The sequence below is a fragment of the Capsella rubella genome, unplaced genomic scaffold, assembly GCF_000375325.1.
Source record: "Capsella rubella cultivar Monte Gargano unplaced genomic scaffold, Caprub1_0 scaffold_4, whole genome shotgun sequence".
In the NCBI taxonomy this organism is placed as follows: domain Eukaryota; kingdom Viridiplantae; phylum Streptophyta; class Magnoliopsida; order Brassicales; family Brassicaceae; genus Capsella; species Capsella rubella.
The window spans coordinates 1,510,135-1,526,264 of NW_006238920.1; the positions used below are offsets into that span (position 1 = coordinate 1,510,135).

The 16,130-nt window shown below is 30.6% G+C and overlaps 1 pseudogene; it reads right to left on the reverse strand.

The window, feature by feature from the left end:
- Positions 1-2,779: 2,779 nt before the first annotated feature.
- LOC17888671 lies at positions 2,780-3,734 on the reverse strand (annotated as a pseudogene).
- Between the last annotated feature and the right edge of the window lie 12,396 nt (positions 3,735-16,130).

Consider the following 16,130-nt stretch of genomic DNA (forward strand, 5'->3'; position numbering starts at 1 on the left):
AAAGAAAGAAAAAGAAAAATTAATTGTGGAGCTCTATTCACTTTGGGTCAACTCGTAGGTCTTCCACCTCATAACTCATTCTCTTTAATATAATTTCGTGTGGATTACAACAAAATAACCAAAAAAAACATACAAAATTCTTGATAAGGAGTTACGTTTAGGGTTTTGACTTGGTTTGTGAGATGATTATATATAAACTGCAGTAGTTAGCTTTTGTAGTATTGTCAAATTAATAGATTCACTAGTTTTTGATAGAATTGATTAAGTTTAATATATGTTGTAGTCAGGCTTGTAGATCATATATATGTGTTCGACTAAATGTCTCATTTAAACTTTCTTTTCATATACCGTAGATGGAATTTTCTACATGTATATTAGTCTCATCTTATGTGTGAAACGTGAACTGTTGGATGAAACGTTGTTATCTATCAACAGAGATCTTAAAAACGTTTATTTTTCTAAATTGAATTGAGCTACATGTAAAACAACTTCTTGCATGTGTGAACAAAAATTATTCAAGGAAACAACTTCTTGCATGTGTGAACAAAAATACTTTTAGTGTAACACGAATCACGATCTTTAATTTAGTGTTATGAAAAGGACATATTTCTCAATTTACATCCCCAAGAAAATTTCTTATGAAATTTCACGTACTACTATATATATCATAAGTAACTATTGCGTCATTTTTCATTTAAAGAACAAGCTTGTTGCAATCTACCAAATTTTTCCTAGAATTGTAATGAATATTCAACATGTAAAATTCTTTAAAGTGTCATTATATTCTTAAATTACTGTATTTAAACTTGTCTCCATATGTAGAGAAAGCTCAGATTCTATTCAAAATAAAATTATTCACAGTTCCTTAAGCTTATTGGGTAACAAAAATTTGTTTGTTTGCTGATTGCTATGGTTGTGATGTGTGCCAAACTTCCAAAGATGTAGTGGCGTTTCTGTAAATACGGGTCTTGTACGTTTGCCAAGGTTGTGACGACATGCGTACCATTTCCCATTAGTAATTAACTGACACAACGGGGTTTTATTAGCTTTGGAAATGTATAGTAATTAACTGATATAACTACTCCAAATGTATATATATATATCGAAAGTGACAATTTCATTTAGAACCATGAAGGTCGATCTAGAGTATACTATAAGATATTCATTGGTGATAGTTTTTTTCCGGAATATTCAATAGAAATTCTAACAATTAGAAAGAAGGCAAAAGGCAGTACTAAAATACAACAACAACAAAAGAAGATGAAGGTCAAACCCAACTTATATAAAATAAACGTGTATGTGGGTAGACTAATAAAAGCTTGACGAACCTAAAACCCTAGAAAGCTTTTTTATGTGGTGGACGTTAATTATAAAACAAGACACTATTATTGATAGACAGTTTAATTTTTCCCTTTGGGTGGCTTGGCATAAACACCACCACTGCAACAACTCTCAGTTGTTTTGGCAACAAAAAGAAAAGCCAACTGATTCTTGGAACTGGCGTTGTCTTCTAAGGCTTAGATCGTTGGCTGAGTCGTTTATTGAATGCAGGATTGGAAATGGGGAGCTTGCTAGTTTCTGGTTTGATAAGTGTACTCCTTATGGCCCTCTTATCAAATATTTGGGAAGCACTGGACCGAGAAGTTTAAGACTGCCGTTGAAAGCAAAAGTCAATGAAGCTTGCAATGAAAATGGATGGTCTATAGCAAACCCGCGATGGGAACACGGTTTAAATTTGATGCTACATCTAAAAAAAAAAATTATTCTTTATAGACACTATTATTGATGTGCATAAAGAGTCAATATTGAAATGCAAAAAAAAAAAAAAAAAAAAAGACTTTATAAAAAGTTCTTTTAAATCTTTTTCTTTAGCTTCTCAATTGTTCTGAAATTTGTAATAACTCATATTTGCTGAAATTTTGGATTAAATGATTTTGAAATTTTAGACACCGTACGTATATAACGATATTTTCTTGTAGTTACCCTAAAATATTTCTGAAAATTAGTATACAATATCGTACATTAATTCTTAAGGCGTATATATGAGCTTTTATGGAATTTCACAATCAAAATCGTTCACTATACTATACAATATATCAAAATAAACCCTAATCACTAAAAAAATATACCTCCCTTATATTCTCAAGTTGTAATTTGTAAATTTTCACGGATGAAAATAATCACATCAAATGGGAAATAAGGGAAGCATGAGTAACTTGTACATGCGAGAAGAAAGATAGTTTGGGAAATGTGAATGGAACACAAATTGGGAGACTAGGGAAGTCTTCGTGCGTATCGAAGATTCTTGACACATCCGTCAAAAACGTTTATTACAAAACCATAAATAGGAAATTACAAAACATAAACGCGTTATTAGAGAACGTTGATGGCAAATTCTTACAAACTTCACAAAAGCTCATAATTAGGATAAGGACAAGCAAAAATGTTCAACGAGCACTTCTGATGACTGCTTTGGTCTTGTTTCTACCGAACTTCTCCATGAACCACTCATTCTGGTGTGAAACAAAGATATGTCCAAACACCAATCCACAGAAAAAACCAGGCCCATATGCTATTGCCGCTGCTATCCAGTGAAGCACTTCTTCTTTAGACTCCGACAACTCCTCTGGTTCTTGTGGTGTAAGATTTGGGACATGCGGGTTTCCACAGATTTCATCTAGACTGTAGAGTTTGGGGTTGTCCATGAATGAAGAACAGTTTTGGCTTTGAAACTGTGTGCCTCGTGGTATTGGACCTTCGAGATTGTTGTGGGAGAAGTTCATCGTTGATAGAAAAGAGAAGACACCAAGATCTCGAGGAATCTTACCTTCAACACTGCCAATCTCGATAAGCAACCCGGTACTTTGCCGTCCAACTTATTGTTGGAAAGAACAAGATAAGAGAGCTTGACTAACTGTGATATAGATGTGGGGATTGATCCAATGAAATTGTTGAAATTAAAATCTACTGTAACGAGATTTTTAAATTTAGATATAGATTCAGGGATTGGGCCATCGAAATTGTTATAAGCAATGAATAGACCAAGAAGCCTAGATGATGAAGATGTATTCCTAAACTCTAAGGATCCGTTAAATTGGTTTCTCATAATACCAACCACTTGTAACGAGGGAATCGTGAGCAAGGATGTAGGGAAAGGCCCAGAAAATGAGTTACCAGACACAAAAATAACCTCCAAGTTTTGGAGTCTACTCATGTCAGTTGGGAGCTTGGATTCAAAGTAATTATTATCGAGGTGAAGAGTAACCAATTTGTTAGATTGGAAAATGAAATAGGAATACTGCCACTTAAGTTGTTTCTGGCTAGGTTCAAGGAGGTTAGTTGGGTCAAGTTTCCGACTGAAGTTGGAACTTGACCTACTAATTCATTATAGGAAAATTCAAGATATGTAAGATGAGAAAGGTTTCCTAATGAAGAAAGACCACTATTTGGCTTCAAAGTGTTATTGAGAAAGACGTTATCAAGGTAAAGCGAAATCACCTCGCCAGATCTAGCATCACATTTGACACCCTCCCAAGAACAGCAATCACTGGTCTTGTTCCAAGAACTCATGGCATTAGAATTTGAGTAGGATTCATTTACCGGGGGAACTCGTGTTTGAACTCCAGAAGAGCATCTCTTTGATCATTGCGGCAATAGTGGAATGTTGGAGATGCAAGAGTTTGTAGAACGTAGGAAACCAAGAAAAATAAATAAGGCAAGCTTGGAATCGTCATGTATCCTTTTGATTTACTTAGTTTTTGTGGTTTTGAGATGTGTTATGATAATAGTTTATGCAGATCTCTTTAAAAGGAACAAAAAGATCTTATCAAAATAGTAGTAATTTCAAGTACAGCGCAATAATTAAATTTAACAAAATAACATGTTAGCTTAATTAAATTCAAAAAATAGAAATAGGTCCATTAATTAACGTATATGCTAAACATAATAACTATTCTTATTTTTCCAAACGGTACAGTGACTAGCAGGTCTCTTGTCGTGTGAATTATATACATCTTGGCCATTCTCCTGTTTCTTGGAAGACAAGTCAACGAAAGATAGTTTCATGCATTTCCTTGGAAGCAAATTAAGTATAAATCTGTATTTCTCTGTTGACTTTTGCTAAACTGCCATTCACATTTATTACAAAACCATATAAAATATATTACATATTTACAACACACAAACAATGTTTTGGGTAGGGTTTAGAATTTAGAATTTAGAATTTAGAATTTAGAGTTTAGAAATTAGTTTTGAATGTTAAAAAGTAATATTAGTTTTGTGATATTTAAAAAAATATATTTTTGAAGTATTTTTGAAAATAAAACTTTTAAAAATATTTTTTTAAAAATACTCATTTTAGTGGTATTTATGACAATCCCCATTTTTTTAATTGATTTAAATGCATAAAGTGTTATAGAATTCTATATTTTTAAAAATACATTGAACCTTTAATTTTTATTTTTTTTGTATTATGTATCATCTGGTGTATCTAAATCAGTTATTATTTTATTATTCACTAATTTTATGGTATATCAGATTTTTGTGTATTTTTTACTCGTAAAATATGGAGAAACAAAATACCTACTAAGTATTTTTCTATATTTACGAAAATTTTAAATTTGAATTAATTTAAAAGATGAACCGGACTTAAACATATCTTTGGACCGTGTTAAACCGCCCACTTCATTGAAGCCCAAACAATTTTATGACCGTTAGTGATATTTTCCTTATTTATTCCGATTTTCAAATAAACAACACAACGCTCTCTCTTCATGGAAGGAACCGTTGAATCGAAACCCTAATTTCATTCTCATTCTCTCTCTCGTTGGCTCTAGTTCTATGGCTTAATTGATTAAGTATGGAAGCAACAATGGAGGAATCAGTTGGTAGTGTTGTGGTGATGATGATGATTGACTATACTTATGAGTTCTTATCGATCGCGATGGTTCGATTTCATTATCGGAGGACGAAGGACGAGTTCTGGCTTGAATCGGTAGGTTTCTTTGCTCTCTTGTTAATTAGATTTAGATTCTTCTCTGTGAAATTGATTTCAAATTCGTGGATTTCATAAGAAACATAATCTAGGGATTACTGATTCTCTGATCTGTGGAAGCGAAGTGTTAGAATTAGGGATTGCTTTCTCAATTCTAGGGTTTTTGATTACTGATTCTCTAAGTTTCATCGTTTATTGATTGATTCTCTTTGTTTTTTTACATCGCCGATTTGGGCGTGTTTCAGATCTATGGTTTTGATTTGCGGTGCTTGTAAATCTCTCTGTCTAAAATATTTAGTCTTCAATAGATTACACTGTGTGTCGACTTTGTTTCTTTATCTTTTTTGTGACTTCCCTTTGATGCAGTTTCAGTTCCTGAAATCAGAGCAACGGATCATTCAAGGTAGAGCCTGTGTAACTCCAACTATGTCTGTGAAGGAGTTTAACGTCAGAGACATGTGGCAGAAAAGGTAACTCCAGGAACTGTTCTGAAAGGTGTAGACTTCGCTACAGTATCTTGGTGGGGATGTTTAAACTTATCATGTATCAGATTCTCGAGGATTCTCCCTTTTATGACATGGGATATTCAATAGGTATGAACTTTAATTACTTGTAATTGCTGCTTCGTATTAATTGATTTTTCAAGGAAAGATCTCGATTTGTGAAAACTGCAAGCGTATGCTCAATCTGTGGACATATCAGCTTGAACTTTCTACAAAACCAGAGACTTCTTCTGTGGAGTTTGGAGCTAATGAGGTGAATCTCATTACCAATAGTTTTAACCATTCCTTAAAAAGCTTAAATCATGCTTTTGATTTGGGACATGTTAGCTTGAGTTTGGTTTGTAATCTGAATTTGCACTTAATGTTCTTTATCAGGCTGGTTAATTGGAGCTGAATGACTATGTTCCTGATGGTACAACGAAAGTGAGACTGGTGTAATGGAAGTGAGACTGCCCAGATTTCATAAATTCCCCATGCTCATATTCATCAAGCTGAAAAATGCATGGTCTCGAGGTAATCAAACTTATCTGTCTCAATGTCCTTTTCCTTTTGAATGAAATCATGTTATTATTCCTGTTACGATTATCATCATGTATAGTTTGCATTTACTCATTTTCTGAGTCTTATGACTTTGTGTCCATTGTTTGTGCTCCTATCGAGTAGAGCAAATTGGTAGATTATAACGGTTTTTGGTTTGCTATACTAATAGTATTTTTTATCTTGTGTTGTTCGTCAAAGTTCTAAGGAGAGTGAATTGGTCAGAGTAAAAGTATTTGTTAGTGTAATGTCTTTAGATGACTAGACCTCGTTGTTCGTCTCAGTTCTCTTCTCTCTGGAAATATATTGTGTGCCCTTCTCTGTCTCTTGTTATAAACTTATGCCTTTGTTTGTTGAGAGTTCTCAATGATGACATATTTTTTTTAAATGGTTATTTTTGTTTCCTCTTACATTGTTTTATGTGATTGATGATGGATTATCATAAATGTATATATAGAATTAACCATTACTTATTGTTGAAACTGATTAACATGTACATTAGTTCTCTTAACTTTGTAAATATTCTGGTCTCTTTTTTCATGTTACTTTAATAGTTTTATGATTACTTGTTGCTATTCTTGTTATATTTTGACCTTGGTTGTTAGGATTCAGCCAAAGTTGGATGAAATCTTAGATGTTGTTTCATGTATAAAGTTTTGTCTTAACTCATTTTAGTCTTATGACTCTGTCTCTAATGTTTGTGCTAGTATCATATAGATCGAGCAGATTGCTACGTTTAATGGTTTTTTGTTTAGCTTGTGATACTAATTGTTTTGGGTTTAGTTTAGTTTGTAAAAGTTCTACAAAGGACTAATAAGGTGGTGAGAAACATAGTCATTTAAATTATAAATTATGATTCTTTGTGTAACATTATTCATTTAACTTGTAAACTATGAATATATGAAAGCTGCATTGTAACATTCAAGGTTTGTGGTATAATTGTTATTGTGTGTTTTCATTTTAGTGTTGCCGTGTAGGTAAACTATGTGACAACTAAATTTTGATCTGGAAGGTCTTATAGTTGAGTGTGTTTACTATATATATGGTGTTCACACTACTGATTGAGCATTGTCTTCTTTGACTTGTTTAAAATGATTGATATGAATTTTTTTCTGTGTAGTTTATATCTGATTCTTAGAAAAGCTTATGTGTGAGAGATCTTGTCAGATTTGTCGTAATGCCATCTTTGTCATGTAAACATAGGAAGTCGTGTGCAGCAATCGAACATATAAATATTTGATTAGATGTAAGCCATGTACAAATCTTAGGAGGTATTAAGCATTGTGGCATGGGAACAGTAGAGAGCGAGAACCTATAGCGCATATTAGACTTTGATATTATCACTAGAAGCTTGAGCTTATCTAAGTGTTAGATTCCAGTGAGAAATCTTCTCTGTTCACATGCAACTTGCACAGTTAGATAGAAGTACAGTTTGCAGGTTCAATGCCTTTACGCTTTAGCTTCTTTGATTGTCTACAGGACTACTATTTCTAAGATAAAGTTTTTTTGTTGTTTCTAAGAAACAAGTCAAAAAAGAAATGATTTGTTATGGTATAACATTCTGGTGTTGTTTTCATAGGAACCACTAGAACTCAAGAATTTGAGCTAACAAACCAACAAAGATTCTTAATGGTGATATGTCCTAGATGAGTAGGAAACTTCTGCAATAATTGAAATTCTTGATTTGCCAGTGTCTTGAAGGATTTAGTTTTAGTTTTGGTTTGGTGTGTTTTTTGATTCAGACAACTTCTTGTCATCCAAAAGTGTATTTAGAGAAGAAAAAAGAGTTGTTCCATTTTGCCAGAAACTTGTAGTTGGTGTTTGAGAGAGTTTTGACCGACTTTGATTTAGACAGTTTTATAGATTTTGCCTTGGAATAAGACTGCTTTTAATTACATATGACTTGATCCTTGTAAAGGTTGTTATTTGACTCTAGGGTGCTTTTCTTTTGATAAATTTTAGAGCTAGGCTGAAACTTTTGGTAACGTTAGTCCTTAAGTTAACTCTAAGTACCGAACGTTAACTCTACATTGGCTTTTAGAAGGCTTTGGTGTGCAGAACATAGAGTTGATTTAACAACCTTTTGTTATTTAAAGAAACTTTTTATTCAATGTCTCGTGAACTTATTAATCTCTGTCAAGCAATTCTTGCGCTGTTCTTTACTCTGTTTTACAATTCCCATGCCTACTTCGTCCCACACGGATCTGTATACAACGGTTACTTCACTTTAACCAACACAACAAAACACGCATACATGAATGTCTTTTGTTTAGTACTTGTGACTACCTGATTTGATACACGTCTCCATTATTCTTGTCTCTTGGATACCTTATTTGCTATTTTATTTCATCGACTAAATATTTCAGCTTTCAATATGCTAAATATCAGTTATGATGTTTAACTGTTTCAGTATGGATTTTCAGTCACTAGAAAGAGTTGCAATTCTAAATGCTGAAAATGAACACATGGAGATGGTGATGGACATGAATGAAGAAACAGAAACGCATGGACAAGCACAAAAAATCACTCAACCAACATAACCAGCTCGAGGATCTCGCAAAAGAACTAACCGGTACGTCCAAAACGTCTAAAAGCTAAATGTTGAAAAGAGTTTAATGCAAGTTCTTCAAAGTCTCTAGACTTCGAAGATAAACGTCTTTCTTAAGAAGAGTTGGATCAAAACCGGAAAAAGTAGACTCAACCGTCCATCGCACAGATCGAGATCAATCGACACTTTAATCGGTCGATTGAATGTCTGTCGGTTGATTCTTTCAATTTGTCAATTAACAAAGCCAATCTGTCGATTGACAAAGCCAATCGTTCAGTTGATCTGACCAACTAGTAGATTAATTTGGTTGAGACAAAACCGAGAGATCCATCAAAAATAACCGACATCTTAAACGATCAATTGATTCAAAACAAGGTAGGTCAACCTTTAATTTGACTCATATTGAACCGAACGATCGGTTGGGATATCAGTTATCTTTGACTGGTTGCTCGGGTTGGTCTCAATCAACAAATCAATAGACCAATTAGCCTATTAGCCTTCCATATGAACTGCCCGATAGAGAGCTCGAGTTGGTTCGAGCCGTTCTGACTAATTGGTTTCCACCGATTAGATAACTGACAGAACGAATCCCTATTTTCAAACTTCTTTCTCAAACCATTCGTTGTAGGTTTGCTTGTGGACAATGAAAACATAAGCGTAGGGAGTTTTTATCTTTTGTTTGTTTTTACTTTTATTTTCTTGTCACTATACGTTGTTTTAGCAATTGTATGATGCCATATGCATATATATTAATAGAATAATTTAAACCGCCAGCTAAAATATCCGCTTGGATAAGAAAAGACATCTTAACTAGCATATTTATGTTTATTTCCACCACTATGAAAGAAACACTTGGCTAAGTAAAGGTGTTTATACTGGTGTGTTTAAAATTAAATAAACCAGTTTGAGCTACCCGTTGGGATGCCCGTGTTGGTCGACCGACATAATAAGATATTCTTCCTATCATGTTACTAGAAAGTTGCCCACGCGATGCGTGGGTTATACATAAAATATTAATTAAAAATTATATTATAAAATTAGTATAAAACATATTTTGTGTACATTGTAAACATTAAAAATAAACGAAAAGTATATTTGGAAAATATAAAACTGAATAAGATCTAAAAAAAGTAATACAAAATTAGCACATACACAATATACAAAATTAGCACATACAAAATTATGAGCAGTTGTTACTCACCTTATATTTTATCATAACCTAAAAGTAACTTAAATTTTAAAAATGATCAAGTTAAACTTTTCAAAATATCAATTAAAAGATTTCATTTGAAACATATGATATATTGTTTTAAACTTTATTTAGAAAAGATTTTTCAATTTAGATTATAAAAGCATTTAAACTATAGTTATGTAAAAACTAAAAAGAGAGATCATAAGCCAAATAAACAGAAGAAGATTACATGAGAAGAAGAACTTTGATATTCTTTTATTCTATTTGATTGTAAAGGAAGCTGACATCGGAGGTAGACGAGAATATATATATATATATATAGACTTTTTAATGTAGCATTAGTTTAGTTTTAAAATTACTACTAAATTTTTTAAAAACAAATATGCATGAAGATTTACATTACTATAAAAGCTAAATAAATGAATCCAAACTAAAATAGCATAACATGTTTACATCAAAATTAACAAAGAAGATGAACAACGACATCTATCTATTATATGTACATGACAACAATTCTGAACTACTTATAAGAAATCGATTGTATGTTTGGTCTCTCTAGGAAATAATAACTAAGGGTAGGTATTTGTATTGTTATGAAAAGACAAGTTATTATTTATTTATAACAAATGAGGTTAAGTTACTAAGAGTGTAGAATGAGGTATGATATTCTTGTGTAACTCATACATGATTTATCATAATTTAATAGGATTTTAGTGGTGAATATTAGCAAAGAAGATGAACGACGATATCTATCTATTATATGTACACGACAACAATACTAACTACTTATGACAAATTGATTTTATGTTCGGTCTCTTTAGGAAAAATAACTTAGGTAGGTATTTGTATTATTATGAATATAAAATTTATTATTTATTTTAGCAAATTTAAGGACCAATTTTTTTGTAAGCAAGTATATATATACTTTTAACACTTTTTTTTTTGTCGAATATAACACTTTTAACACTTTGACTGCAAATTTTAAATAAACTAAATATTATAATTTTTTTATATAATAGTCTATTTGATCACAAAAACTAAAAATAATGACATATATATTGAAATGAATTACAAAAAATATTTGAGATTAAAAAAAAGGAAACATTATTTGATAAATGTTTTAAATCGAAATTTTTATTTATATAGCAATCAAAACTGTTATATTACATATGTGTTATATCAAATTTTCTTGATTCATAAGTATGAAAATATAAGTATAATAAGGCGTTAGAAAAAAAAATATTAAAGCTTTATAAGATATATACCATACTTTCTACAATAAATTTAGATCAAATTCTTAAATTGATATTTTCATTGATTCTCAATCAATATAACAACATAAAAGTAGTAAAATATTTAAGATACATGAATATAGTGGCTGAGAATGAGAAAAGCATTACATATAAGATGATAATGTAAAACAAACAGTAGAGATGAATCTTTAAGAAAGAAAAACTAAGAGACATTTAATATATTCATATAGTGTAAAACAAAAATTTTGATTAAACTTTTACAATGTTATTAAATATATATATATATATATATATATTAACTCATACAACAAATAATAAACAACAAAGGAAAAAAACACAAAACCAAATAAACAAAAATATATAAGATTTAAGATAAAGTGGAAGAGGGTGAGAAAATGAGTATTTAGAAGATAAGAAGTGATGGGAGTTACAAATTAGTAGAACAAATTGTGCGAGCTAATTCTAATTTATTGTGTGTTGAATAAAATTGAGTAGAAAAATATAGCTAATGCAATTTATATTATTTCAGTTTTATGTTAAAGTGTGAGTTAAGAATTATTTGAATAAGAAAGAGGTAATAATATCTTATTTTGGAAATTGTGTTACAATAAAATATTTAATTAGATATTTCATAATAAAAAAAGAAAATGCATATATAAAAATGGATCTTTATAACTTAATTCTTGTTGTACGTTGATTGGAACTAATATAAGATACTATGTTAGATTTGTATCATACTTTCTAAAGATATTTATATCAAATTCTTAAAATGATCATTTCATTGATTTTTATGTCACATAAGAACATTAAAAAATAGAAAAAAAAATATTAAAGACACATAAATATAATGGAAGAGAGGGAGTGAATGTACTTATATGTTGATAATCAATATCATATAGTCTCTAAAAGTTTATATAATGGAAGAGAGGGAGTGAATGTACTTATATGTTGATAATCAATATCATATAGTCTCTAAAAGTTTCTAAAGAAGAGAATGAGAGAATGAGAGAATGATATAATGAGAGAATGAGAGAATGATATAATGAGAAAATGAGTATATATAGGAAGAGAATGAGAGAATGAGAGAATGATATAATGAGAGAATGAGAGAATGATATAATGAGAAAATGAGTATATATAAGAAGAGAAGTGATAGGAGTTACAATTTCATAAAACAATTATGAGAGTCAATTATAATTGATTGTGTATTGAAAAAATTGAATGGAAAATATAGTTAATGCAAATTTATGTTATTTCAGTTTTTATATTAAAGTTTGAGTTTAATGTATATGATTAAATGTGCTTTGTGGTTTCTTTGTTTTTTTCAGTTTTATATTAAAGTGTGAATCAAATATATAATATTTTTTAAAGTTACATGCCAAGTGGACCAATAAGAAGATGGTAAAATCTTATATATATATATATATATATATATATATATATATATGATTTGTGAATAATATGATAGTTATTCTTTGATTTAAATTCATTATATTATTTTCTCAGCTGTTTGATAATAGAAAATTAAATAAAATTTGTTTGATAATCTCTTTAATTCTTCTCTTATAAATTAGCTTTTTAAAATTAGAAATTATGTTATAAATAATTTATTACCCATATTAATAACTTTAAAAATGTATCTTTAAAAGAGTAGGAAAAAAAACTTTAAAAATGTATCTTTAAAGGAGTAGGAAAAAAAATTCATAGCAATTTTCTTTAAATAAAAAATTATAACAACTCCATTTTATGTTTAGCTTATATGATATTTAATTTAATTAGAAACTAAAATTAGGAGAAACATATTTTTGCATTTTTAAAAAGCAAACCATACATATAACATATAACTTACAACACAATATCATAAAAAATAATTTTAAAATGTTAGATTATAAATTTTTAAAAAATAACACATGTCAGAAGCATAGAGCGACACATGTCGCATTGTGAGGCAAAGTTAAGAAGAAACCTTGTCTTATTATATAAGATTATATATATAAACATATTATACTTTATCTTGAATTATATCTGTTTTGATTAGAATCTTTCCTACCGTGAGTTTCTTTTTCTCCTCTTCAACACGTATTGATATAAAATATCTTAAAACATAACATCTAATTGAAAACATTACTAACAACAAGGGAAACATATTTCCGTATTGGTTTTGTCTTCAACAAATCGGTTCTGTTGATCTCTTTGGTAGAGATTTTTCCAGAAAATTGATCTATTCTATACAAGTAAAAGTTGATTCCATTAGTTAACAGTGGGGTGATATGTTATTAGTTCTCAGACGTGAGCCAAAAGGTGTTGCTCATCAACCTCGGGTATCAAAATAGATCAAAATACTATAAAAAAAAGAAAACTTACACACACACTAATGAATTTAAGATTCACAATCTTTCTAGAATGAATTCAAGAAGAAATTGAAATCTAACCTTCTCAGTTCTAATTGATTCATATATGTTCTCCAATGGATAACTTTTTAATTTGTCATTGTTTTTAACAAATTTCTTCTTGCACATTCTTGGACATGCACTCTCTTCTTGTTCTATATCAACTCAATAATATCTCATAAGCTGTGGTATACTTTCAATAGGAAATATCTACAATGCAGAAAAAAAAAACAAATAAAAAAATCAAAACTTCACTGTAACAACAGAAGTAGAAATTACCTCTAAATGAGTATTGAAGCATTGGAAAGTCCATGTATTCGTCATTTTCTGTTTTTAATCTACTCACAATGGAAGAGAATAATCAATATATGTTGCAGAATGGCAATGCTTTACTTCATAGGATTTCTCTTCAAAAGGAAGAAGAATGTAGTTAGTACTGTAGACCCCTACTTTCTTAAAGTAGTGGACAATTTGGATCTCTATGAAAGTTTTTCGTGAAATACTCTGACATTTGAAGACTACTTAGTTGTTCTCAAAAAGATGGTATAGAGTTTAAAGACAGAAAGAAGACGAATACATGGACTTTCCAATGCTTCAATACTCCTTTAGAGGTAATTTCTACTTTTATTGTTTACCGTGAAGTTTTGATTTTTTATTTGTTTCCTTTTTGCATTGTAGATATTTCCTTTTGAAAGTATACCATAGCTCATGAGAGATTATCGAGTTGATATAGAACAAGAAGAGAGTGCATGTCCAAGAATGTGCAAGAAGGATTTTGTTAAAAACGATGACAAATTAAAAGGTTATCCATTGGAGAACATATATGAATCAATTAGAACTGAGAAGGTTATATTTCATTTTCTTCTTAAATTCATTATAGCATGATTGTGAATCTTGAATTCATTGGTGTGTTTAAGTTTTTCTTTACAGGATTTTGATTCTATTTTGCTGACTAAAATTGATAAGTAACATCTCGTGGCTCACATCAGAGAATTCATAACATATCACCCTACTGACAACCAATGAAATCAAGTTTTACATGTACAAAATAAGTCAATTTCTGGGAAAATCTCTACCAAAGAAATCAACTGAAACGATTTGTTGAAGAAAGTGGAATCAAATCACAGGATGAATCCAATGGAATTAAATGATCAAGCACAACCAGTAATTTCCCCATCAATCAACTACTTTTAGCATCAAAAAACTAAACATAACCAGTGTTGATTGTTTTTCAGAAAAAAAAATACAGAACAAGGACTGGAAAGGGTTTAGCCCTTGAATATTAATTTTACAAAACCTTTTTATATTCATGGCTAAATACGGGTAGGGCTAAACATGGCTAGAGTTGAACAGGACTAGAATTGAACAGGGTAAGGGTTGAACAGAGCCTACAATCTCTTTTTAACATCCTTACTAGGACATCATTAATGGAGGGATCTTATATCTAAAATTTACACTACAGAATATCTCAGATGAGCTTATGCACTTTTCTTTTAAGATTTTTCAGTGATGGAGTGTTTTAGAATATATTTTGATGTCTTAATTATATATATGATTATGCAGTACTGATTTGATTTTTTCTTTTTGTGTAAATACATTACACTTCTCATTTGCATGTTCGTAACGACAAGTGGTTGGTTTACCAGTCTTAATAACTAGTTTTGAGTACTCTTAGAGTATTACTTGAGATATGACGTCTGGCGAGACGAAGTGGTTCAAATTGAACCGTGAACTAAGTAAATTAAGTTCTTTCTCAGTCTGCGTGAGTAATCAATTAGATTGAGGAAAGAAACTTCACAAAAATAATTTCCTACACAAAATGAGGGAGACAACGAGAAAATGGACCTAACCAAATGTGATTGTCAAATCTGTAACATTTGAACTAAGATTGTATGAAATTTAGGGAAGATAGAGATCTTAACTTTTCTTAAGGAGTATACTTTCCTAGACTAAAATCTACAGTATTTCCTAGGAATTTGAAATCAACAAACTCTAGAGATGATAGCAAAACACTCGGGCAGAGATGAAAAACTGATTTGATTCATCTCCTTGTAGAGCAGATGTTCTCTTTCATAACCAACCCGTGCCTAAGGAAAAAAAGGAAAGGAGAATACACATTGAAATAATATGGCAGACACTAACTTCAGAGATACCAGTGTGTCACAATTATAAAGGCACAATTATAAAGGCTAAAGGGATCTCATAAAGATACGTACAATTAAATATGGATCACGCTTAACTGCAGCAGCAATCCATAATGTAAGATAAGAGACATCATTAATTCTGTTTATATATCCATAAGTAATAGTTAACTTGTGCTTGTGTATATAATATTGGAATTGAAAGATATGTCACCAAAACTTCCCAATGCATTGCAATTTGAGATGTCCCAAAAAGACAACTCCAAACGAGGAAGCCAAAGCCAGAGATTTGTCTATCTGGTGGACAAAACACTTTCCTTAACAGCAATGTATATTTTTGTAAGAGAGATTTGATGCTGTGTGAATTAAGGGTTTCCAATCAAAATTGTAGTTAAATTTTGAATGTATTTTTGAGCCAATGTATATCATTTATCACCAAAGAAGATAATCCCTATATTAGTAAAAGAGAAGTACAAAAGTGCTTCCGGGTCGGGTTAATTTCAAAAAATTACCCGAAATATGTAATTGGATCTTTTAAAATTGGATAGATTAATGGGTTTGGATACATACACC